Raw genomic sequence first — 25,164 nt, 5'->3', positions numbered from 1 at the left:
CAGGTTTAATTTCTTCCGAGGCCTCTCGCTTTGGTTTGCACATGGCTTCTCTTTAGTTGTGTCTTTGTGGGGTCCTTCTTGGTCTGTGCGAGTCTGTGTCCTAAACTCTTCTTATAAGGACAAGGATATTGGATAAAGACCCACCCTGTGACTTCATTTCACCTTAATTACCTCTTAAAAGGCTCTGTCTCCGGGGCACTTGGGTGGCTCAGTCGGTTGAGCATCCGACTTCGGCTCAGGTCATGATCTCACAGCTCATGAGTTTGAGCCTCACGTCGGGCTCTGTGCTAACAACTCAGAGCCTGGAGCCTGCTTCTGATTCTGTGTCTCTTTCTCTCTCTGCCCCTAACCTACTCACATTCTGTCTCTATCTCTCTCAAAAATAATAAATAAAACATTAAAAAAAAATAAAGGCTCTGTCTCCAAATACGGTCACAATATGAGGGACTGGGGTTAGGAGTTCACAATGTAAATTCTGGGGGGGGGACACTACTCAGCATGTGACAGTGGTCTAAGTCTTAGAATCACCCTACATGGTTTTCTAGCCTTTTCTTCCCCTATTGTGGCAACTTGGGAAACCACTTGTTCTGGGTGGGTGTTGCCCCAAGAGGGAAGAAGCAGCTCAGCCCCCTGAGTGACTGCTTGGAATAGAGCTGCCTGTCTCTCGGCTAAGACATGGCAGTGAACCAAACCTTCCCTGTGCAAGACCACTGAGATCGGGGCATCTGTCCCTGCAAACCCGTATCCTCTCCTGACGAACGCAGGTTTGGAGCGAGACTAGACTGAGTTTTCTTGTGGATATTGTCCTTGCCTAGTCTTGGAATTGAGGTGACGCTAGCCTTTTAAAACAATCTGGGCATGTTTCCTCTTTTTCTATTATCTGGAAGAGTGGTTCCTAAAACATTTGGTAGAAATTGCTGATAAATCATTTGGGCCTGGTTTTTCTTTTCTGGGAAGATTTTTAACTAATGATTCAATTTCTCTAAAGGTCATTAGACTCTCCACGGTTTTTCTGCTGCTTCTTTGGTGGGGTGTATTTCTTTTTAAAGAATGCATCCATTTTGTCTAAACTTTAAAATGTATCACAAAGTTTCCATAATAAACTCTTTTTTTTCCGCTTGTTCAATCATTACAGCCTGTGCAGTTATGACCTCTATCTAATTCTTTTTTTTTTTAATGTTTATTTATATTTGAGAGAGAGAGTGCAAGCAGGGGAGAGTCAGAGAGAGGGGGAGACAGAAGATTCGAAGCAGGCTCTGTGCAGACAGTGGAGAGCCCAACGCGGGGCTTGAACTCGTGAGCTATGAGATCGTAACTTGAGCCGAAGTTGGACATTCAACCCACTGAACCACCCAGGTATTCCCTTTCTGTTTCTTAATATTGTTTATTTTTTCATTCTCCCTCCCCACCATCTTCTTATTTTCTTCTGATTCATCATGCAAGGGAATTGGCTTTTTAGAAAGCTTTTTTTTTTTCCCCAAAGAACCAACCTTTGGCTTTGATTATTCTTTCTGCTGCACTTTGGTGTGTGCCTTTTACTTTGCTCGTAACTTTAATATTTTATTCTTCTGCTTTCACTGGCTTTCTTCTGTTATTCTTTTGAATTCTTAATGTTTTTATTTATTTTTGAAGGAGAGAGAGACAGACAGAGCATGAGCGGGGAGGAGCAGAGAAAGAGGGAGACACAGAATCTGAAGCAGGCTCCAGGCTCTGAGCCATCAGCACGGAGTCCGATGCAGGGCTCAAACCCACAAACTGTGAGATCATGACCTGCACTGAAGCTGGACACTTAACCGTCTGAGCCACCCAGACACCTCCAGGTCTATGGACTTTTAGTGGATGTGTTTTTGTTATTAAATTCCATACACGAATGCATTAGGGTCAAGGAATACAGGATTCTTAGGATTTGTTGAGGCAGCTCTATGGTCTAGAACATATTTTTGTACTTATTCCATGAATGCTTTAAAATAAATGCGCTTCCTCCTACGTTGGGCGCATCATTCCATGTACCATCAGGAGAACTTTCTTATTTGCACTGTTCAAATTTTCTATTATTCTTGGTAATTTTTTGTCAGCATGATCAGTCACTGGGATGGATGTATGAAAAATCCCTTACCATGTGAATTTTTAAACCTCTTCTTGTGGTTTTTGTCATGTTTTGCTTTATATATCTTGAACTTTGTTTTGATGCATAACAGTTTAGAATCGTGTCTTCTTGATGAGTTGAAACTTTTATCATTATGTACGAAGTCTCTTTATTTTTAGCTATATTTTTGCCCCTAAGTCTATTTTAACCTCATATGGAGATAGCTTCACTGGCATTCTTCTGTTTAGTATTTTCTTGGTCTATCATCTTCCTTTTTTTTTTTTTACTTTAACTTTTATGTTGACTTTCTATTTTCATGTTTTTTCTCCATCTCCTCTAAATCACACTTAGATTTTTATTTTATCTATCATCTATCTATCTATATCTATTTTTAATTGAGAGAGAGAGTGGGAGCAGTGGACAGGCAGACAGGGGCGGGACAGAGAGAGAGAGAGAGAGAGAGAGAGAGAGAGAGAGAAGAGAGAATCCCGAATAAGTTCCATGCTCAGCATGGAGCCTGACTTGGGGCTTGATTCCATGACCCTGGGATCATAACCTGAGCTTAAACTGAGATTGGGACACTCAGCCAACTGGGCCACCCAGTCACCCCATAGATTTTTAAAATTTAGTTTGATAATCTTGATTTTTTAGCTGGAAAATCTAATTCATTCCCATTTATTATGATTGACATACTTGGATTGATTTCTACCTTTTCTTGCATACTTTTTATTTGTCTGGATTTCTATTTGTTTCTCTCTCCCACCCCCTTTCTTTAGGATGACTTTTAAAATTTATATTAATAATAATAATAATTATTATTATTGTTATTAATTATTCCATTTTCCCATCTACCTGCCTGGGAATCATATGCTCTATGCCTATCTTATTTACTGATTTCTGTAGCTATTTTACATGCATACTTGGCTTAATAAAGTTTAGAATTAATTGATACATTTCCATACCTCTTGGCTATACTAACTCCTTTGCTTTTCCATATAAACTTGAAAATAAGCTTGTCAGCTTCTATAAAGAAGTCTGCTGGGAATTTGATTATGGTTGTGGCAAATCTATAGATCAATTTGGGGAACTGTTGACATCTTGATGATATGACCACAGGACACTCTCCATTTGTGTAAGTCTTCTTTGATTTCTCTCATCTGTGCTTTGTAGTATTCAGCATATAAATCTTGCACCTGTATTTTATTGTTTCCATCAATATTATAAATGACACCTTAAAACTTAAAAGAAAATTCCATTCCCATTTGTTCATTACTAGTACCTAAAAATAGGATTGATTCTGATCTAACGGCTTTTATCCTGTGTCCTTTCTGAACTAACTTATTAGAATTTGTTGAATTAGAATTAGAATTAGAATTATTTAGAATAGAATAGAATTGGAATTAGAATTCTAATTAGAATTAGAATTTGTTGTACTTTTTATAGATTCCTGGGGTGTATATATGTAGTCAACCGTGTCATCTGTGAATACAGACAGATTTATTTATTTCCCAATTAGTATGCCTTTTGTTTCATTTCTTGCTTATTTTACCCATAAGGACTTCTGACAGATGAGCAGTGAAAGTGGATGCCATCTGATGTTAAGTGGAAATCATTCAGCCTTTTAAAATTAGGTATGATATTAGCTGTAGGTTTTTCACAAATAAATCTTATCATGTTGAAGAAGTTTCTTTTTTCCCTCACTTGTTCAGAGCTTGGTTTTTAACATATTAGGACCCTATGTTACATTTAGCCAAATTATTTTTCTACATCTTTTGGGATGATCATATGATTTTTCTCCTTTAATCTGCTGGTACAGTGAATTACACTGATTTGTTAATGTTGAACTAAGCTAGAATTCCTGTGATAAATCCCAACTTGGTTATGCTATTATCATTTTTATATATTTCTATATTTATTTTGCTAATATTTTGTTAAGGATTTTTTTTTCATCTTTGTTTATGAGGGATATTGGCCTATAATCTTTATTTTATTTTACTTTTTTTTCCCTTGTAACGTGTTTGGTTTTAGTAAAGCCTAATATTGGTCTCATCCAATGAGTTGAGAATGTCCACTTCTATTCTCTTTTCTGGAAATGTTTATGTAGAACTAGCATTATTCCTTCATTAAATATTTGAAGGACTTGTGACGGGGTGCATGTAGTTATCTGAACATGGAATTTTCCTTATGGGAGGGTTTTTAACTCTGCAATTTTAACTATGAATTTAATTTCATTAATAGATATAGGACTATTGAGGTTATCTATTGCCTTTTGAGTGACCTTTGATACTTAGTATCTTTCAAGAAATATGTCCATTTAATCTAAGTTACTGAACGTATTGTCATAAAGTTGTAATATTTCCTTATTATCTTTTTAGTAGCTGTAAGCTCTGTAGTGATGTCTCTTATTTCCCACCATTGGTAATTTGTGCCTTCTTTTTTTCTTTATCAGTCTGACTAGAGGTTTCTCAATTTATTGATCTTTACTGAGAACCAACTTTTTATTTCACTAATTTTTATCTCTTGTTTTTCTTTTTCCATTTTATTGATTTCTGCTTTTATTGTTTCTTCCCTTCTGATTTCTTTGGGTTTATACTTTTTTGTAGCTTTTTAAAGTCAAAATTTAGATAATTGATTTGAGACTTTCTTCTTTTCTCATACATGCATATAGTGCTATTAATTTCCCATAAGGCACTGTTTTAGCTGCATTCTACAAATTTTAATATGTTGTGTTTTTATTTTTATGTAGTTAAAAAATATCTTCTAACTTCTTTTGGAAATTTTCTTTGACCCATTAGAAGTGTGTTGTTTAATTTCAATTATTTGTTGATCATCCAAATACCTTTATTACTAATTTCTACTTTTAATCAGTTGTAGAGAATATACTTTGTATACTTTCAATTCTTTCTAATGTGTTTTGTTTCCCAGAATGTAATTTATCCCATGGAATGTTCGACATGTGCTTGAAAAGAACATGTCATGGGTTGTTGGTGGTTGGAGTTGTTGCTCTAGATATCACTTACAGCATATTGGTTGATAATATTGTTCGTGTTTTCTATAACCTTACTAACTTTTTGTTTACTAGTTCTATCAATTATGGAGAGAAGAGTGTTAAAGTTCCAATTACATTTGTGGATGTATTAATTTCTTTTCAGCTATAACAGTTACTGTATGTATTGCATTTTGAAGCTCAGTTGTTAGGTGTTTACCCTTTAAGACATAAGTCTTCTTGATGAATTGATCCTTAACCATTGTGCAACATCTCTCTCTCTCTCTCTTTTAAGGGTATAGGTGATATTTTATTATTTTATTTTATTTTATTTTATTTTATTTTATGTTTTGGTTTTTTAAGTTTTTATTTTATTTAATTAAAAATGTTTGTTTATGTATGTGTGTATGTATGTATGTATTTTTGAGAGAGACAGAGATACCATGAGCAGGGGAAGGGCAGAGAGAGAGAGAGAGAGAGAGAGAGAGACAGGAAGAATCCCAAGGAGGCTCTGTGCTGTCAGTGCAGAACCTGACATGGAACTCAATCCCATGAACATGAGATCATGACCTGAGCCGAAATCAAGAGTTGGATGTCCAACAAACTGAGCCACCCAGGTACCCCTAAATTTTTATTTTAATGTAATACCTCTTTGTCTTTGGTAATATTTCCTGCTCTGAATTCACTTTTGCTACTTTTAATACAGCCACTCCAATTTCCTTTGATTAATGTTTGCATGGTTTCCGTGAGTATATTTTTTCCATCATTTTACTTTAAATCAAATCATAGCAATCATTAAATGTAAATAATTAAAATGAAAAGAATTAAAATGTATTTTAAAGAAAGAGATAAATTGAATTTTAAAAGAGCTAGACTCAATTATATGTCATCCATAAGAAACGCACTTTTAATAGAAAGACATAAATAGGTTAATTTAAGGAGTATCTACTATGTACTGGATGCTTGCCCGGGCTTTGGGGATACGGTGGAGATTCTACACAAACAAGATCCACACTGGAGCTGATGGGACTTACCTTCCTGTGACCTCTGACTTAGGTAATCACCTTTGTAAATATACTAAAAATTTCCCTATGCTTAATATGTTCTGTGTTACCCTATGGGGACTGTACTGTCTTATGCTTGCTTGATAAATGAGGGGCACTGAAGTGTAAGAAGGTTAGAAAATTGTCTAGGGTCACACAATAATTGGAGGAGCCAAAATGCCAGGAAGTATGTTTTTAGTCATTATCAGGTATTTGTTGGTGGGAAACATTTTGTGGAGCGATCTAACTCATTTTGTCTTACAAACAGTATTTCATTGGCCTAGACTAGTGTCTTATGGGGCAGCTGGATTTGCTGCCATGCTTCTCAGAGGTGCTCATTAGCATTTGACAATCTGGGGACACCAACATTGATGCGTAACAATGGTGTGAGGAACCTAGAATAAACAGCCACTAGGTTTGGCTTCAGAGACGTGTGACTCTAGTAGCAAATTCTGATCATTTGCCAAGACCTAAAAATCCGCCCCCTCCCATAAACCTCTTATTTTAGAACAGCTTTAATTTTACAGAATCATTGCAATAATAGGGGCGCCTGGGTGACTCACTCGGTTAAGAGTCCGACTTCGGCTCAGGTCATGATCTCACGGTTCATGAGTTCAAGCCCCGCATCAGGCTCTGTGCTGACAGCTTGGAGCCTGGAGCCTGCTTCGGATTCTGTGTCTCCCTCTCTCTCTGCCCCTCCCCTGCTCGTGCTCTCTCTCTGTCTCTCAAAAATAAGTAAATGTTAAAAAAATTTTTAAATAAAACAGAATTATTGCAGTAATACAACAGAGAGTTGCTTTATACCCCATGCTCAATTTCTCCATGACTAACATGACTATGGTATGTTTCTCATAATTAATAAGTTAATTTTAATACATTATTCCTAACTAAAGTCCATATGTGACTCAGATTTAAGAATGTTTCCTTAATGTCCTTTTTTTTTTTTTTGCCCTGTTCCAGGATATCATGTGACACTTGGTAGTCTTGTCTCCTTGGGTTCCTCTTGGTTATAACTCGGACTTGTTTTTGGTGCCCTTGATAGTTTTGAGGGGCACTGGTCAGTTATTCTGTAGAATGTTCCTCACTGGAATTTGACGTTTTTCTCATGATTCAACTGGAGTAAGATGTTTTGGGCAGGAAGACCACAGAGGTAAAGTATCATCCTCATCATATCATATCAAGGGTATCTACAGGTAGTGTTGAGTTTCTCTACTGTAAAGTCACTCTTTTCTTTCTCCCTTCCCATTCTGTCCCGTCCTTTTTGGGAGAAATTCACCACGTGCAGGTCATTTCAGGCATGGGGAGTTATTCTCTTCTCCTTTGGGGTGGGGTAGCTATATAGATTGCTTAGAATTCTATACTATGGGAGGTTTGTCCTTTCTCTCTACTTAGTTAGACTCTGCAGGCAGATCAGCAGCAAAGCAAAAACTGTCCCCCATCTCTCCTCACCCTCTCCCATCTCCTGGTGACTCTTAGTTCTGACAGTCCATGTTTCTTGAGGATTCAGCTGGACCCAGAAAAGCACAGACTGATGAAGTCTCCCTGTTGCTGTCATTCCCCAGGGGTCCCCTGTGATACCTTCAGTGAGTTTGGGGGGTCATATTTCTGGTCATCAAATCAATGGTGGACAAGTAGGGTGCTGATGAGCAGAGTAGGTGGGCTGGGGAACAAGCCAACACCTCAATGTTGAAGTGACAAAACAGACTTGAAAGGGTGGGCAAGTCGTGATGTGCGGTGTCAGCTACCTTCCCAGGATGGGGAGTCTGATTAACTGGAGGACCTTTTGTTCAGCTGAGCACCAAACAGAATGGGTTGAGGTAAGCAAATGCGAGAGCAGAGGCTGGAGCGGGGATGAATCCCTCATTCTGTAGGAAGTGAGAAAATGGAAATTCCCAGGGGGGTGAGTATCTGGGATACCTGGAGAGCAGCGGCAGTGGGGCCGGGTGCTGAACGGGGAGAAGGGGCTGAGAGATGGGATTTGGAGAATCGTGTAACGTGGATGCTTTAGTGGTGGTAGGGTCGTCAGTGTAACCCTTCATGTCCGCTCCCCAGGGAAGTCTGGATTGCTCACTGAAGTTGGGTGGGGTGTAGGGGGGACTTGAAGACATGCCACATTCTGTGTTCAGTGAAGATGCGGAAACAAACAGCACATGCGGACCTGGCGGTCTCAGAGAATGGGCAATCGGCTGCTATTTGGGTTGTAGGAACGGTAACAATGCCTAAGCTGCAGAGTCTTACACAGTCCTATTCACTGTGACAATTACCCTCCTGTGATTCTAAGTCAATCCTTTGGGGAAAGCAGAAAGTGATACACATAGGGAGACTGAGGCACAGGGAAGCTGCTGACTGCCCAAGGTCACTGTTGGCTGCACTGTAGGGAGAGCTTGACATGCTGACCACCTCCTCCCCCCACTCAGTGTCCCTTTCCTCTCTCTACATCACATCTATCCACCTTTCATTAGCCCGTCTGAAAGAGCCCGTTGTTTAATTGCACAAGGAACGGCAACATCAAAGTTGGAAAATTCCTTTCGAGTCCAGGGCTCTAAAAAACATGTCCAACAAACCAATCCACTTAAAATGCAAATTCCACTGACACTAATAAGCAATATATATACACATGCATTTACACATGCAAATGAGCAGAATGGGGGGGGCAGGACTTTCCTCCACGGCAGCAGCACATGATTATGTTCAAGACACCCCATCAAAGTAAAGCTGGGAGGCCATGTCCCCCACGTCCTCCCTAGGCTCGAGCCTTCCGAGATGCTCGGGGGCTGTGGGTGGCACACATGGTCCTTCGGAAGCCAGAGCGTTATCCAAGCTCAAGGCTCTATTAAGCTGTGTGAGGTGGGTGAAGTCACAACACCTCTCTGAGCCTCCGTTGCTGTCCTGCTGAAGGTTCGATCTCCTTCAACCTTCAGGTCCGGGGGATCTCCCTTGGGCATCACTGCAGCCCATGCTGACCTCACCCTCACCTGAACTCAGAGCCCATGCAAACGTTCAGCCATCCTAGACTCGTGTCTAACACTGAACCCACACTTGCCAAAATGGACCCTCCCCAAAAGATCTCTATGTTCCCTTTGCATTATGCCTTACCTTCAAAGTGTTGGGGTTCCCGGGGCACCTGGGTGGCTCAGTCCATTAAACATCGACTCTTGGTTTCAGCCCAGGTCATGATCTCACAGTTTCAGGGTTTGAGCCCCATGTCAGGCTCTGCACTGACCCTGCTTGGAACTCTCTCTCTCTCTCTCTCTCTCTCTCTCTCTCCCCCCCCACCACCCCCTGCCGCTTATGACCACTCAGTCTCTCTTAAAATAAGGAAAGAAACTTAAAAAATTATTTTAAAAAGTGTTGGGGTTCCCAGGAGGCAGGTGGTACTTGGGGGTTTTCCCCGTGGTGCCTTCAGCCAGGCGTGGAGGTTAAAAAAAATAGCCTCCCATAGAAGGTGAGGGACCCTGATGACACTCAGGTGCGACAGGTTTTCAGCCAGCAGCAACAAGAGATGAGCTTTTCCACATACTTAAATTTTCAATAGCGATGTCCCCATTCTCCATCGAAACACTTTTTGGGCATGTGGAGTGGAAATAATTTCTTTCTGAATTATTTTACATATTCGGCTGCCTTCCTAAATGATGCTGGGCTCTAGGGGTCTTCACGACAAACATCACTTATTAGAGGTCTGTGTGACAATGTAGATAGATCCTTGTGGGGCCCACGGGAGCTCACAGCTCCCTCGCCCCTTACTCTCAATGCTTTTGTAACCCAAGCTTCCCTGGAGCTTTTGGGGACTGGGGAGGAAGCAAGGCACCCAAATCACATATTATCATTTCATTTGGAGGGAAAAGAGTGTGTGTATAAAAATGGCCAGGACTACATACACCAACATCTTGGAAATTATCTCTTGATGATAATTCATGGACCTCTGAGTATATCAATAAATATTGTTTACCATGTGTACTTAAAAAAACGTTGATTTATGTTTGAGAGAGAGAGAAAGAGAGAGAGAGCTTGAGTAGGGTAGGGGCAGAGAGAGAGGGAGACGCAGAATCCAAAGCAGGTTCCAGGCTCAGATCTGTCAGTGCAGAGCCCCACGCGGGGCATGAACCCACAAAACGTGAGATCATGACCTGAGCCCAAGTCGCCCAGGGGCCCAGGAGCCCCTCCCACATGCATTTTAATGTTTGCATAGTATTTCCTCATGTGGATGTTCCAAAGGGCTGAACTACTACTCTATTAGCTGCTTTCCAGTTATTTCTCTGCTATAAATAACGCTCCAATAAACCTCCTTGCACACACATCTCTGTGCACACTTACTCAGGGAAATTTCCGGAAGTAGAACGGCTGGCTGGGAGGGCACGCTCCTGTAAGTTGTTTATACCTGGTTTCCGGTTGCCCTCCAGCACTACTGCCCGGACTCCCCCCCCCCCCCCCCCCTGCTCCAGCTTCTGTAAACTAAACTAAGCTGGCGGGTGTCTGGCCCCGTCCCAGGCTGGTTGGAGAGGCGCTGCCCCCCCCCCCCCCCCGCCAGCCGCTGCGGCTCTGTTTCTCGGCTCCCCTTCCCGTGGGCTCAGTTGTGCACACGCAACCGACTCCCAATAAATACTTGTGGCTTATTGAATGAGAGCTCCGTCTCCCCAGCCCTGGGCCACCCCCTGGCATTGCCGGTGCGAGCCTGTCCTCCCCCTCCGGCACAGGCAGGTAATAGATGGCCACGAGCCCGCCCCAGCCTCCCTCTCCGGAGGGTGATGAGGGGCAGGACAAATGCGAAGTGAGTGGCAATATTTCCTGAGAGCAGGTGCGGTGGAATCTATCACTGGGCACCGGAGTCCCCTGCAGACCAGGGGAGGCGTGTCTGTGGGAGAGCGCGTGGGGCGGGACCAGGAGTCAGGGCCAGGGGCCGGGGGCGGGGGCACCCGGGCATGGGGGGCAAACTCCGGTGGGTCCCTCTCTCTGAGCAGGAAGTAGCCTTGCAGGCCCCTGGAGTGAAATAAAAAATAGAAGTTTCTGCACAGTCGGTTCCTGGTGGCTCAACAGCCTCACTAGACAGGGGTGGGGGGATGCGGGAGACAGAAAGAGGAGAGAGGAAGTCGGGGGGGGGGGCAGACAGAGGTTGTCTGATAAATGCCTAGGACACTCCAAATTCACTGCTGGACACTCAAACCTTTTGGGGGTTCTCGCAGGTATTTTAACACCTCCCTCCTCTCTACCTTCTCCCCAAACCTTTCCACCCTCAGGCTCGCCCTGGGGCCCCAGATGAGGTAGGAAGCCTGGCTAATGACCAATGGCTAATCTCCAACTAATCACAGCTGGAGATGCCCCCTCCTTCACCCCCCCTCCCACTTTATTTTGTGGTTACTGTTCCAGCAACAGAAAGACTGGACTTCTTTATCCTCAGGCTGAGCCTGCTGCGGACAAGCCTGTAATCACCAGTGACCTGCTCAGACCTTGGACTCCCCGCAGCCAGGTTCCAAGGTCATTCGGACCAGGTGCCTCCAATCATCTCTGACTGCTGAAGGTCCTGAGCTGGTCTCTGTGGAAGATCGATTGTGTTAATGGCTCTCCGAGGGGCGTGTATCCAGACCCTTTGGTAGTGACCTTCCACACTCCCCAAGAATCTCAATTCAGACAGGTGGCTTGCTTGGCCAATGAGACAGAAGCAACCTTGACTCAAGCCGAGCTTGGAGAAGTGCGTGCGCGTTGCCACCAGGCACCTGCATTTCCATAATGGGAACACACCCAGGCTAGTTTTTCCAGAAGGGATGTGAGAGTTACGTGAAAGAGAGCCATACTGTTCATAGCCCAGGTCATTCTAGAACAGCCCGCCACCGGTCAACCCAGATCACAGCTGCATGAACAAGCTTATCCAAGATCAGCCGAAACCAGCCCAGTTGCCCTTGCAGACTCTTAAGAAATACCAAATGGTCATCATGTGAGCCACTAAGATTCGGGAATGCTCAGTCCGCGGCAGTAGCTGACTGATAAAGCTCCTTTACCCGCACATCAAAGCCATTCCAGAGATCAGCCTGAAGGAAGTCAGGCTGGGCTCTAGAAGGTGGAGAACCTTGGGAGGCTCATGCTGTATCTCCAATGCCCAAGTTCAAGGGGAGGGGGGCTCTGGAGTTGCTTAACAATGAGCCAAGAAATCAAACTTGGATGCTGAGAGTTACTAGGATCCTCTTAGACTCCATTTCGGTTGGCTTTCATCAAATCTCAGAAATAACACATGCGCATTAGAAAGGTAACAAACAAAAGTATATGAAGTTAAATGTCCCACTCTACAGTACCACCTGCTCTCTTCTCTCCCCTGTCTGTCCTCACCCTGATTTCATCCCCTGAAGGGAACCATTCCTAACAATTTGATGTGTATCCTTCCAGATAGTTTTTGATGCACACACACACACACACACACACAAATATAGACAGAGTTCCTTGACAAAAAGGGAGTAACAGTAAAATATTGTTCTGTGACCTCCTTATTTTACTTAACGGACCACCAACAAGTCTAGCTCATTGTTTTTAAAAGATATATAGTATTTCACGGCACGGACATTCTGTAATTTGCCACATCCCTGTAGACATCTAGATGGGTTCAAATTTTCTTACTGTAACTGAAACATATATATAATGTCCTCATGCGTATATGGTGCTACTTCTAGGGGATATATACTTAAAAGTGGAGCTGCTCGGTCAAATTTTTTTTTTTTTTACATCTATTTATTTTTGAGAGACAGAGTGAGACAGAGCGTGAGTGGAGGAGGGGCAGAGAGAGAAGGAGACACAGGCTCCAGGCTCTGAACTATGAGCACAGGAGCCCGATGCGGGGCTCAGACTCATGAACCGTGAGATCATGGCCTGAGCCGAAGTCGGACACTTAACCAACTGAGCCACCCAGGCTGCTTGGCCAAGTTTTAATACATATGTCAACTGCCTTTCAAAAAGAGTGGATGGTATAAGAACGTCTGTCCTTCCATACCCTCACTGACTTTGGCTAGTATCAATCTCATAAGCTTTTTGCCAGTCTGATGGGGAAAAAAACCCAATACCTAGTTTTAAACTATTTTTATTATGGGTGAGATTGAAATAGTTTTAAATATGTATTAGCACTTTGCATGCCAGTTTTGGTGAACTGTTTCTGTGATTTGACTACTTTCTCTGTCAGCTCATGATTGTTTTCTTATTGGATATGGCAGGTCTTTATATATTATGGCTATGAACTTTTTATTGTATACATCCCCAATTTTTCTAACTTCATCGTGTTGCTGCCTCTTAGACAACCCCATTAAACAACCCCTGAACTGTGGGTCTTAGTTCATTCTCCAGGTATTTGGTCTCTATTAAAATATTATGGTAGGAGGGGCGCCTGGGTGGCTCAGTCGGTTAAGCGAACCAATCTTGATTTCGGCTCAGGTCGTGATCTCACGGTTTGTGAGTTTGAGCCCCGCATGGGGCTCCATGCTGACAGCACAGAACCTGCTTGGGATTCTTTCTCTCCCTCTCTCTCTGCCCCTCCCCTGCTAGTGCACATTTTCTCTCTCTCTCTCAAAATAAATCAATAGAACTTAACAAAGGTTTAAATATTATGGTAGGAATATCTAGAGAAAGAGAGTATGAGAACCTCCTCTTCCAGCTTATTCGCACCTGATGGCACCACTAGGGGATTTAAATCCTTCTTGGGGATTGGCTTTGGTGATGTTAGGGGTTATTATGCTTTTTAAAAAAAAAAAAATTTTTAATGTTTTATTTATTTTTGACAGAGAGAAAGAAAGAGAGAGAGAGAGAGAGACAGCCCGACGCGGGGCTCAAACTCAGGAACCTCGAGATCATGACCTGAGCCAAGGTCGGACACTCAACCGACTGAGCCACCCAGGTGCCCCAGGGGTTATTATGCTTTTGATATCTTATCCCATGACCTCCCAACCCATGTTGAAGTTCACCTGCAGCTGGTGGGCCGTTCCTGCGTATGCTGCTGGCCTCCTACCTCAAAGGCCATGGCAACTCTCTGCTTTTCTGCCTGCCATCTTTCCCCGGTGCCTCGGGGTCTTGTACAATCTGTGGCACTCAGGCACAGCGCAGTCTGGAAGTGTCCAGGGATCGCATGCCCTGGGGGTAAGCTTCAACCACTGGGGGACAAGAGTCAGGACAAATGCTTCAGCTTCTCCATCACTTGGGGGGACAATCCCAGGGGTGTTCTCCACAGTTCCACAGCAGGCTTCCAGCGGGGTGGAGAGAAGGTTGCTATACTAGCATTCTCCAGAGAAACAGAACCAGTGGAACGAGAGAGAGATTTATTATAAGGAACTGGCTCACACGATCATGGAGGCAGGCAAGTTCCAAGATCTGCAGTTGGCAGGCCAATGGTGTGGTTCCAGTCTGAAAGCTAGCAGGCTTGAGACTCGGGAAGAGCCAACGTTTCAGACGGAGGCAGGAAAAGACCAATGTCTCGGCTCAAGGCAGTCAGGAAGCACGAGGTCCTCTGACTCAGCTTTCTTGTGTCGAGGCCACCAGTGGATCGGATGAGGCCCACCTACGTCAAGGAGGACCATCGGCTTGGCCCAGTCTACACTTCAGATGCTAGTCTTGTCCAAGAACACCCCCGGAATAGTGTCCGACACAATGTCTGGGCCCCCGTGTCACGAAAGTAACCATCACACTCGCCCCCCGTGGCGTCTCTTTGTCGATTTCTCTCTCCTCCTTGTCTTGTCTCCTTCACACACTGTTTCTTGCTCCACCCTCTGCTCCCAAGCCGCCTGCTCCCAAGTCCTTGTCTCAGGGTCTTCTTGAGGAGGCCCACCCATCGGACAAGAGAGCAAAGCAAAGCCGTGAGCGGGTTTCACGTGACTTGGTGGTGCTTTTGCACACCTCTGACAAGAGGCCGACTCTTCTCAAGTCCCGGGGTTAGAGCTGGAACGGGAGCACCCTTTTTGCCTCCAGATGAGCCACCCTTGAGCTGGGGACACAACCCGTGGATAAGAGACGAAAATCAAGCGTGCTGTGGCCCCACTTTTCTGTTATCCTGCAGCTGGCCGGGAAAGAGAGCAGGGGGCCCCCTGCCACATGGCTCGGGGCTGCAATTTCTCAAACTCCCCACAGGCCTCAGGCCTGCTGCCCTCGGAGCTGGGGAGGGATTGTGGGTGGTGAGGACTGGGGGAGCCCCCCCTCAGGTAGGGAGGAAATCTGCCTTCTACCCTCTCGGCCGCCAAGACTGGGTCCAATTTTTTGTTTATTTGAGAGAGACAGAGACAAAGAGAGGGAGAGAGAGAGAGCACGCAGTACTTGAGTGGGGGAAGGGACAGAGAGAGAGAAAGAGAGAGAGAATCCCAAGCAGGTTCTGCACTGGCAGCACAGAGCCAGGCGTGGGGCCTGATCCCATGAACCTCGAGATCATGACCTGATCCCAAATCAAGAACCTGAGGCTCAACTGACTGAGCCACTCAGGTGCCCCTTATATGTCTTTTTAAACAAAGGCTGATAAATGATGGGGATGTGACAATACCCAGGGGCCTGGGCTAATGTACGGGACCTCGTGGGACAGTGACTAGGAAGTATCTGAGAGAAACGGATGGGAATGGGGTTTTTTTAGGTCTGTTTGGGCAGGTGGGCTCTGTCTCCTGGTCTCCGGTGATAAGAGTGCTCTTTTCCTGGTGCAGGGAGGGCTCCTTTCTCATGGGAAATGGTAGGATCTGCTTTTAGGTAGGAGGGAGGTCAGAGAACCCTTCCTGAATCTGCTGTTTCTTAACTGCCTTTGGCTCGAAATAATCACTACGCCAAAGTGGCATATTTTGAGATGCCATGTCCTAAACCCCATCACAGGCATTGTGCTGACAGAAGAGACCCCAGAAAGCCAGATCCTTTCTTGGCACCAGCAGGGGCCCCAGAGAGAGGCAGTCCCTTCCTAAGAGGACCAACCGGGTGACCCTGGCCCTAAATGAGTAGCCAGAATGGCCAGGTCACTGCCACATCCTCGGCCCGGGGTTCTTCAGGCGAAAATTACCCCCGCCCCCATCCATCCCAAGCAGATGCTACAAGGCTTTCGCACATTACACTGCAAGGAGGGCGCTGGTCCCGGAAGCCAGACTTGTCCGTTATCATCCTGTGACATCCAGGGCTGCACCACCAGCCCTAGGGGCCTGAACCACCTCCTGTGGCCTGGGGACAGCAATGTCTCCTTCCCAAATGGCATCTGTTTAGGAAGCCCTGGCCCCAGCAGGGGTTTCTTGCAGGAACTGTGTTCTGAGACCTGAGCCATGGGTCACAGTCATGTAGGGTATCCAGCTCCTGGGCAACATTGCCCACGACTCCCCAGGGGTGGTGGGATCTTTGTGGCCTAAGGTGCTTCTTCCCCGGGCCACCAGGCTATAACCAGTCTGTGTTCTTTCCTCTCATTCGCCCTCCTTTCCACAAGGCTCCCTTCCAGACCCACAACCCCATTGCCAGGCTGCTTAGGACACACCAACTTCCTTCCACTTTTTGATTCAAAGCAAGTCCACGTTTCTTGGTTGATCAGCCCATTGAGCTGTTTTCCCAAGACAGAAGAAGGAGTAAAAGACTCCTAATGTTGCCAGCTTTTAAAATAACTGCTCTGGTCAGTTTGCTATCCTCGCGAAGCACAGAGCGAGCCCTGGCCCCCGCAGGAGCGTTCAGTAAGGTGAGGGGGGTGGGTAGTACAGGAATGGCCGAATGGGGGCGTAGGGTGCTGGCAAGTAAGGCCCTGACCCCAGCCATGGGAGACCTGGGGGACGGGGAACAGCCGGAGGAAATGCAGCATGGGGAGCGTGGGGTGCTCGACCGACAGACAAAGGGCTTCTGGGAGGTGGGCAGGAGTTGTGGGTGGATTGCTGGAATCTAGCTCTTTCTTTTGTTTCCTGGGGGGAATCCAGCCAGCTTGAGAGAATCTCCTCTCATCCTAGCCAGGAAACAGACCTCTCTGAAGCCAAAGGCAGAACTTGGGGATGATCGCTCACCTGCCTGGAACAAAGCAGGCAGCCCCTTTGGCATAAGGAGGAGGAGGAGGAGGTGGCCTGGATGGCCTCGGGCAAGTTGGCTTCCTTCTCCTGTCCTCCTAGCTGGCCTGGAGCTCCCCGGCTGTGCACCCGGACTCTAGGCAGGCAGAAGAGGAAGCAGAGCTGGGAACCACCCTGGAGAGAAGCCAGCACCCAGCAGGGAAGAAGCTTCCATGCCTAACTGCAGGCCGCAGGGCGGGGTCAGCAGGGAGGGACAGGGAGGGAGGGCGGAGCACACAGGGGCCCGGGAATCTAGCTCCTCTTTAATGAGGAAGTAATTCAGTGAGCCGGGATTTCCCATTCGGCAGCTTTTATTAAATGCTGGAGCTGCTGGCACTGTGTTAGGGACTAGGGACCTGGAGGGAACCAGTGGGGAGGGCAGGGGGAACCGAGCGGGAGAGAGGCAAGGTGTTAAGCAGATTAAAGGGGGCGTGGGGGAGATGAGAAAAATAAAGAAAAGAGAAAAAAGCAAAACAGAGCAGCAGAGAAGGAAATCAAGCACAAAGAGGTCCAGATGAGGCGAAGGCGGGGGGGCTGCATTTCTGCCTGGAGCCTCTATTGTGTTCCCCTCGGCCTAATCAGGAGCTAATACAATCCTGGCCTCGTGTGAAAGGCCGCCAGTCAGGCCTTCCCCAGCCCTATCACACAATAGCCTCACCGAAATAAATAATAACACCGGCAGCTTTGCAGACTCTCAGAGGAGGGGTCAAAGTCAGGTGCGTGGCTGTGCCCACTGAGGCACAGCTGGGGCTGCCAGGGGCCCAGGGGCACCTGCTCTGGGCTGAGGGGCAGGTAGGGGGTTGCTGTAATAGAACAAAACAAAACAAAAGCCACATTCATTGTGCAGTGTTAAATACTTTTGTCTGTGTCAACACGCAGTGACCCTATTAAGGTATTCTTTTCCCTATTTTCTGGATGAGGAAACTGAGTCTCAGAAACGTTAATTCAGGGGTTAGTAAACGATGCCTTGTGGGCCAAATCTGGCCCGCTTCCTATGTGCGTATATAAAGTTTTATTAGAACACAGACACGCCCGTTCATTTGCCTGTTGTCTAGGGCGGCTTTTGAGCTACATGGGCAAGTTGAGTAGCGGTGACAGAGACTGTGTGGCTAAAATGTTTATTCTCCAGCCCTTTGCAGAACGTGTTGGTGACCCCAAGGCTAAATGGCCTGTTCAAAGTTACAGAACCGGAAAGAGACCGAGCTGACATTTCAATCTAGCTCTGTTCCCGAAGCTCTGCAGCGAAGGGGGGGCCTTAAAAGACCCCAAATTGAGAATAGGCGGTGTGGCATAGGGAGCCAGTTTGGTGGGGGAGGGAGGAAGGTAGAACCGGCCAGTCTGTTCCAGCCCGGCGTTGGGACAGGGGCAGAGGACCCTGACAATTGGGGGTCTGCAGGGAAGTGTGGTTCTTTAAAACCCATTCGGCAACAACCCCACCCGCCAGGACCAGCCTTTCTTGGCCTGAGAAGGACCAATCAAGATCTCAGCTTCTGCCGTACCCACCCCTGGAGCCTGGAGTGGGTCCAGCAAGCCCTGGGCCAGCCTGGCAAGGTGGCACTGACCCAGGCCCGCGGGCTTCCCTTTGTCCTTGTCTGTCCGCTTTTAGGCCAGTCGGGGTCCTCTGGACTGGATTTTGCCTGGCTGTGTAATTAATGCTCAGCTGAAGCAGGCGGTCGGTCGTGCGCGACCAAGGACGGACAGCGGAATGCCCAATGCCCGGCCTTGGATGACGGGCAGGCCTCTCGGTCTATGTCACTGCTCCGGCCGTTGGTGATCACATCACAGGAGCTTGAACCCCAAGAAAGGCAACGAGTCCATCTGGAAAACTGTGGGCAGAGACACCCTCAGTAGAGGGCACTTGCCTGAAACACACGGCCCGGAAAAAGGGAAGGGAGTGCGGGTGATCAGCCCAGAAAACATCCGAACGTGTCGGGGTAGTCTGGTCGGCCTGTTCTGCACACGACTGCTGCCGATGGCAGCAGATGCTGTGACTAATTGTAAACTGTAATGCTCGTCACCATGTCCTTCATTCAGGAAACGCTGACGGAGCACCTGCCGTGTGCCAGATGCTGTTTTAGGCTCACAGGCTCTGAAACTCATCTTTCAGAGAAGGAGACCAAAACCCCTCCCCAGTCCACTTAATTGGTGCAAGACCTGCTTTCAAGATGCAGAAATAGTACGAAGAACCAGGCAGGGAAGGGGCTAGAGTCGAGACCTTGAGTAAAGCAAGGTGGTGAGTCATGTGGAAACATAGGGAAAAGTGTCTCCGTCAGAGGGAACAGCCAATGCAGAGGCCCAAGATGGGAAAGAGCTTGGTGTGACTGAGGAACGGAGGAAGGTCTGTGTGCTGGGGCAGAGTCAGCCCTCTGGGGAGCAGCAGGGGGACAGATATAGAGAGGGCAGCAGGTACAGGTCACGTGGGCATCAAGGCCACAGGGAGGACTTTGGCTGTCATTGAGTAGGGGGCGCGCGCTAGAGGAGGGAAAGGGATCTGTAGAGCGGAGGCCAGCCTGGAGGAGGTTTTCTCCGAGGAGGAGTGGAGAGATTAGGTAGTGGCCAGAGGGGGCAGGAACCCGGGAATGCTTTTCTTTTTAGAGATGGAGCTTTTAGGGCTTGTGTGCATGCCGGTGGAAGTGACCCAGGAGAGGGAGAGGGTGGCAGTGCCAGACAGGGGGATGGGTATAACAGCAGGCCCTGCGTGGCAGGAAGAACAGGGGACACAGGGGACAAAACACAGGCTCCTACGACTTACCTACATGTCCTGTTTGCATCCCCACTGGGGAGGTGACCACACACCCAGGTTTTTCTGGAGTGATTCTTAGTTAGGCCTACTTCCTGGTATCATTAAAAATAAGTCTCCCGGGGCGCCTGGGTGGCTCAGTCGGTTAAGCGTCCGACTTTGGCTCAGGTCATGATCTCACAGTTTGTGAGTTTGAGCCCCGCGTCGGGCTCTGTGCTGACAGCTCGGAGCCTGGAGTTTGCTTCGGATTCTGTGTCTCCTTCTCTCTCTGCCCCTCCCCAACTTGTGCTCTGTCTCTGTATGTCTCTCAAAAAAAAAATAAATAAATAAATAAATGTAAAAATAACTCTCCCGTGGGTCCCAATTTGGACAGTAACTTAAGTGGTCATTCTACCTACGAGGGAGGTACTATTTTTACCCCCATTTTACAGATAAGGACACTGAGGCTGAAGGAGGTGAAGCCACAGGCCAAAGGTTGAATAGCCAGTGCATAAAACGGGGGCTGTGACTCCAAGCCCTTGAGGCCTGAACCTCAGTGGGTGAACGCTTGATTCTGAGCACAAGAGCAGATATTAAGGAGAAGCTGAAGCCTCTGGTATGTCCATTCACAAGAAATGATGAGGCTAATAGTGAGGCTTGGGGTAAGGGTATTAGAATCTCCCCTCAAATCATACCTGGCAGAAGGCCAGTCTGCCTTTCCAGGGCAAGAGCCATGGAACATGTGATTTGGTTACAAAGAAAGTGCTCCATGTTTCCCCCCAGGGGACAAGCCCCATGCTGAGTTCTGAGCACACCATTGTGTCTTTCTTCTAAATGGTGCTACCACACATTTACATTCCTTACAATGCATTGTTTCATTTCCATGTTTTTGAACTTAATATGAATGCAATCGTAGCGAACATTTATGCAGGCTTACTATGTTCACACACAGCCCTGATGAGGTTGGCATCATAATTATGCCCATTTTTCAGCTGCAGGCACTGAGACACAGGAAGTGTAATGAACAGGACCGAGGTTCCACAGAGAGTAGGCGGCAGAGCTGGGATTCGAACCCGAGCAGGCTCCACGTCTGCCCTTGTTACTATGATATGGCGTGAGGTCATGCTGGAGATGTTTCTATGTCTGTCGGTGCCTGTGGCCGCCCTCCATTCATTGGCGTACCGCAGGGCGCAAGCCTGAGGGTTGGGACACGGGGTGAAGTGCACGCCAATGGCTTTTTGAGGCGGGCGCTCTGGATGCCTGCCCACCACTGGTGATTCCCTCTCCCCACCTCCACCGGTCACCCCATTCTTACTGCAGGGTCTCCTTTTCTGCAAGTGCTTCCTGCCCTCGCCCGAAGCCCCGGGTATGAATGGTGATGGATTAAATTTGAGTCCTTTTTCCAGTGCGCGGCCAGGGCATGCACATGAGGGGACGTGGGCTAGGCGGTTCCGGGAGAGGTTTTCCTCAGAAGGGGTCCTGCAGAGAAACCTGGCAACACCCCTATGCCCAGCGATCCGGGCTCACGTGAGTCATGTGAAATCAGGTCCCCCTGATAAGATGTGATGGGAAGGTTGTCCCACATTCGTGATCTTCTTCCCCCCCAATAACCCGCAACTCCAGTGCAACCGTGAGAAAAACACCAGACACGGGAACTGCAGTGCGTTCTGCAAAATATCTGACCAGCGCTGCTCACGACCATCGGGGTGTCAGAATCAAGGAAAGATGGGGAAGCTGTCACAGACCCGAGGAGACTGAGGACACCTGATGACTGAGTGCAATGAGGTATCCCACCGGGGCCCTGGACCAGAAAAATTTGGGAGACCCGAATAAAATCCACAGTTTGCTGGATAATAGGGGGGACTGGGTAGGGATTATAAGGGAACTATCTGCTCTATCCTGTCACTTTTCAGCAGATCTAAATTTATGCTAAACTGAAATTTTTATTTTATTTTATTTATTTTATTTTTAGAGAGGGAGAGAAAAAAACACCTGAGCAGGGGAGAGGGGCAGAGAGAGAGAGAGAAAGAGAGAATTTTTCTTTTTAGAAAGAGATAGTGGGAGGAGCAGAGAGAGACAGAGAGAATCCCAAGCAGACCCATCACTGTCAGCACACAGCCCAACGCAGGGCTCAAACTCATGAACTGCAAAATCATGACCTGAGCTGAAACCAAGAGTTGATGCTTAGCCAACTGAGCCACCCAGGAGCTCCAGAGAGAGAGAGAGGGAGAGAGAGAGAGAGAATCTTAAGCAGGTTCCACACTCAGCTTGATTCTACTACCCTGGGATCATGACCTGAGCCAAAATCAAGAGTCAGATGCTCAACAGACTGAGCCACCCAGGTGCCCCCAAAAAATTAAAAAAAAAAGCAATGGTGAAAAAGAAACTGTGCCCAGAAAGAGGCACCTCCTCTTTGCAAGACCGTCTCTTGCGCGATAGGGCAACAGGCCATCTTGACACCAGGAAGCGTGACATCAGTCACCTGCTAAGAACAACAGGACGGGAGAGAAGACAGCACTTGAGTGTCTGAGAGTATTGTGAAGCCTTTGAATTATCCAGCTTTGCAACCTCCCCTGCCCCCTACCTTTTGTTGATGTGAGATCATAAATCCTTCCTATTAAAGTACTTTGGAGGCTGAGTTCTTAGTTTTCTTTTTCTCTTCTATTCTTTTGTGGGTTTTTTTTTCTGTTACTTGCAGCTGAAAGCATCCTACCCCAGCCACTCCAAAGCCCTGACTTGTCCCCCCTGGACCAACCTGTTACTTGTCACCTGCCTGTGCCACCCCCAACTTTGGTCACAGGTTGTGCAGCCCAGGGCCCAGGCATTCTCGTGCCTGTCAGTCCTGTGTGGGGCTCCAGCTTAATTAATTGTGTGTCGAGCACAAGTGCCAGTGGGATCCCAGTGGGGCCTGGGAAATGATTGTGTTGGAGAGAAACAAAAGGGAGCCACTTGCCTGTGACAGCTGATATTAAAATGACGACGACTCACATCGTACCCAGAGTCAGTGCCTTATATTCCTAATAAATAATGGGTTACTGCGGGTTAAGTGTCTGTTGCCGCATTCCAATTGTTGATATTTAATTAGCTCTAAAATTAAAGTGTTCTTTTATGGCCACACTGCTAGGACTGCTTTATCCCTAATTGATTGAGATTAAAGTGTCTCCCAAAGATCCTGCGTCCCTTTGTCAGCCCGAGTGTGAGAGGATTTTAATGAAAACGTTTGACATTTCGAAGTGTGACATAAATATCTTTAAACTAAGCAAAAGATGCTGGTGTTGTTATATTTCACAATCATGGTGCTGATGGGTGAGGAAATATTATTGAATAGGGATGAGGTTTTATGAGGGGGATAGTGGCTAAGGGTGATTAGGGTTGGCTGGCAGGGATCAGCCTTCTGTTATTGGGGACACATTGGCTTGGGGTTGTTTTCCAGGTTTGGGACCTACGGAAGGTAGGCTCCAGGAGTAGAGCTTCCTCAGGGTCCCGCTGCTTGTCTGGAGAGCAAAGATGGGGGAAGGATTGTAGTAGGAAGAGGGCTGGCTTTGGGGCCCAGTGTGGGTTCAAATCCAACTCTGTCACTTACAACTGGAATGACCTCTGAGTTAGTTGGTCCTCTGAATTTCATTTTCTTTCTTTTTTAAAGTTTATTTATTTTGAGAGGGAGAGAGAGAGAGAGCATGCATGCATGTGAGTGGGGGAGGGAGAGGGGAAAGGGGGAGGGAGAGGTGAAAGGGGGAGAGAGAGGATCCCAAGCAGGTTCTGTGCTGTCAGTGCAGAGCCCGAAATGGGGCTCAAACCCATGAAGTGTGAGATCATGACCTGAGCTGAAATCAAGAGTCAGACACTCAACTGACTGAGCCACCCGGGCGCCCCTGAATTTAAATTTCCTAATGCTCCAATAGGGATAATGGCACCTACTTCTCAGTGCCGTCATGAGAATATGTTGAGGTCATGTTGGCAAAAGAACGGAGCCCAGGCTGTAGCAGCTGCCCCCCAGATGGCAGCTATTATTAGCTCCTTATGTAAACTTCTGAATTCACGTTTGAAGATGACTTTACTAATCATCTATGAGTAAGGCAGAGTGAGGTTCTCACTAGTTAAGCCTGCTGCTCACCAACTCCAGACCTCTCTGCCTTTGTGACATTTTGGAAAGCTGTAAGGGACCCTCATCCTGGCTCAGCAGACAGTCTGAGCCACCTCTGCGCCACCTTCTACTGAAGCATCTTGAGCTTCCAGCTCTCCTCTCTGACTTCGATCCAGCCCAAATCTCAAACACAAATGCACGTGCCTTTTGATTGCAACTGACTGCCTTGCATTCATTACCTTGTGCTGGGTAACAAATTACCACACACTGTAGTGGTTTAGACAACACACACTTATTAGCTCACAGTCTGTGTATCAGGGACCTGGGCATGGCTTAGTCAGGTCCTCTGTTTCAAGGTCTCTGACAAACTGAAATCAAGGTGTTGGCCAGGGCTGCAGTCTCATCTGCAGGCTCGACTGGGGAAAGAGCCACCTCCAAGCTTATGCGACTACAGATTGGGAATTGAAAACTTAACCTCAACCTCAACCTCAGTAGCACCACAGTATAAACAAGGAGATAACTAAGGGATAACTAAGCCCACAACATATTGCAATCTGCCTCCCCTCAACCTCTGACTTCAACCCTGTGTCCTGATTTCAGCTCTCCCTTCAGACTGTCTAGTCCTGCAAGAATCTGAATGACCAAATCCATGTGGTGAGGATTTTTAAAACCAGGTGAGTGGTGAAGTCTGATTCTATTCCCTCAGAAGGACTCTTAAAGACTTAATTCCACTCCTAACTATGGCTGGAGCCATCTGTACAGTGGTGCCATGTCCCTTAGGAGTCCATTCCACCCAGAGTCGTCCCTGAAAATTTGGAAGTTTCTTCCTTAATAGAATCAAACCTATCTCCTTGTTGCATTCACCAGTGAGTCTCTTTGCACCACTTTAAGTACCCTTGTGATAGTCTAAGAGCCATTTGTCCAATATTCTGCCCCTGGCCTACTCCACGCACAGTAGAGTGGCACTAACTGACTCCTTGTGGTCAGATGGAACCATGTGACCAATGAGTTGGGTCACTTCTGGGTTGAGTATTCAATGGTTAACCTGAGACTCGCTATGGCTTTCTTTTCCCTCTGCCATGTTGCTCAGCAAATTTCCTGGCGGTGGCTGTTCCATCAACCTGGATTCTGGGACAAGGATAATGACAATGCAGGGGCAGATCCCCTAGGGAAATACAGCAGGAATTAGAAATAGACTTCGAATATTTGCATGACTAAGATTTTAGAGTTGCTTGTTATGGGAAAC

At 46.8% G+C, this 25,164-nt stretch overlaps 1 long non-coding RNA gene across 3 annotated transcripts; it reads left to right on the top strand.

Moving 5' to 3' along the window:
- Positions 1-600: 600 nt before the first annotated feature.
- On the top strand, positions 601-13,839 carry LOC128313469 (uncharacterized). Of its 3 annotated transcripts, XR_008294233.1 has the most exons (4): positions 601-1,356; positions 3,643-3,717; positions 7,076-7,265; positions 11,480-13,839. It is a non-coding gene; the product is annotated as an uncharacterized LOC128313469 (long non-coding RNA). The 3 variants fall into 3 exon arrangements; XR_008294234.1 differs by lacking the exon at positions 601-1,356 and having other exon boundaries at positions 1,374-3,717; positions 11,511-13,839; XR_008294232.1 differs by lacking the exon at positions 601-1,356 and having other exon boundaries at positions 1,374-3,717.
- Positions 13,840-25,164: the final 11,325 nt, after the last annotated feature.

The sequence above is a fragment of the Acinonyx jubatus genome, chromosome E1, assembly GCF_027475565.1.
Source record: "Acinonyx jubatus isolate Ajub_Pintada_27869175 chromosome E1, VMU_Ajub_asm_v1.0, whole genome shotgun sequence".
NCBI classification, from domain to species: Eukaryota; Metazoa; Chordata; class Mammalia; order Carnivora; family Felidae; genus Acinonyx; species Acinonyx jubatus.
Note: the sequence above shows the minus strand (reverse complement) of the source record. Positions and strands in the feature narration are given on the sequence as shown.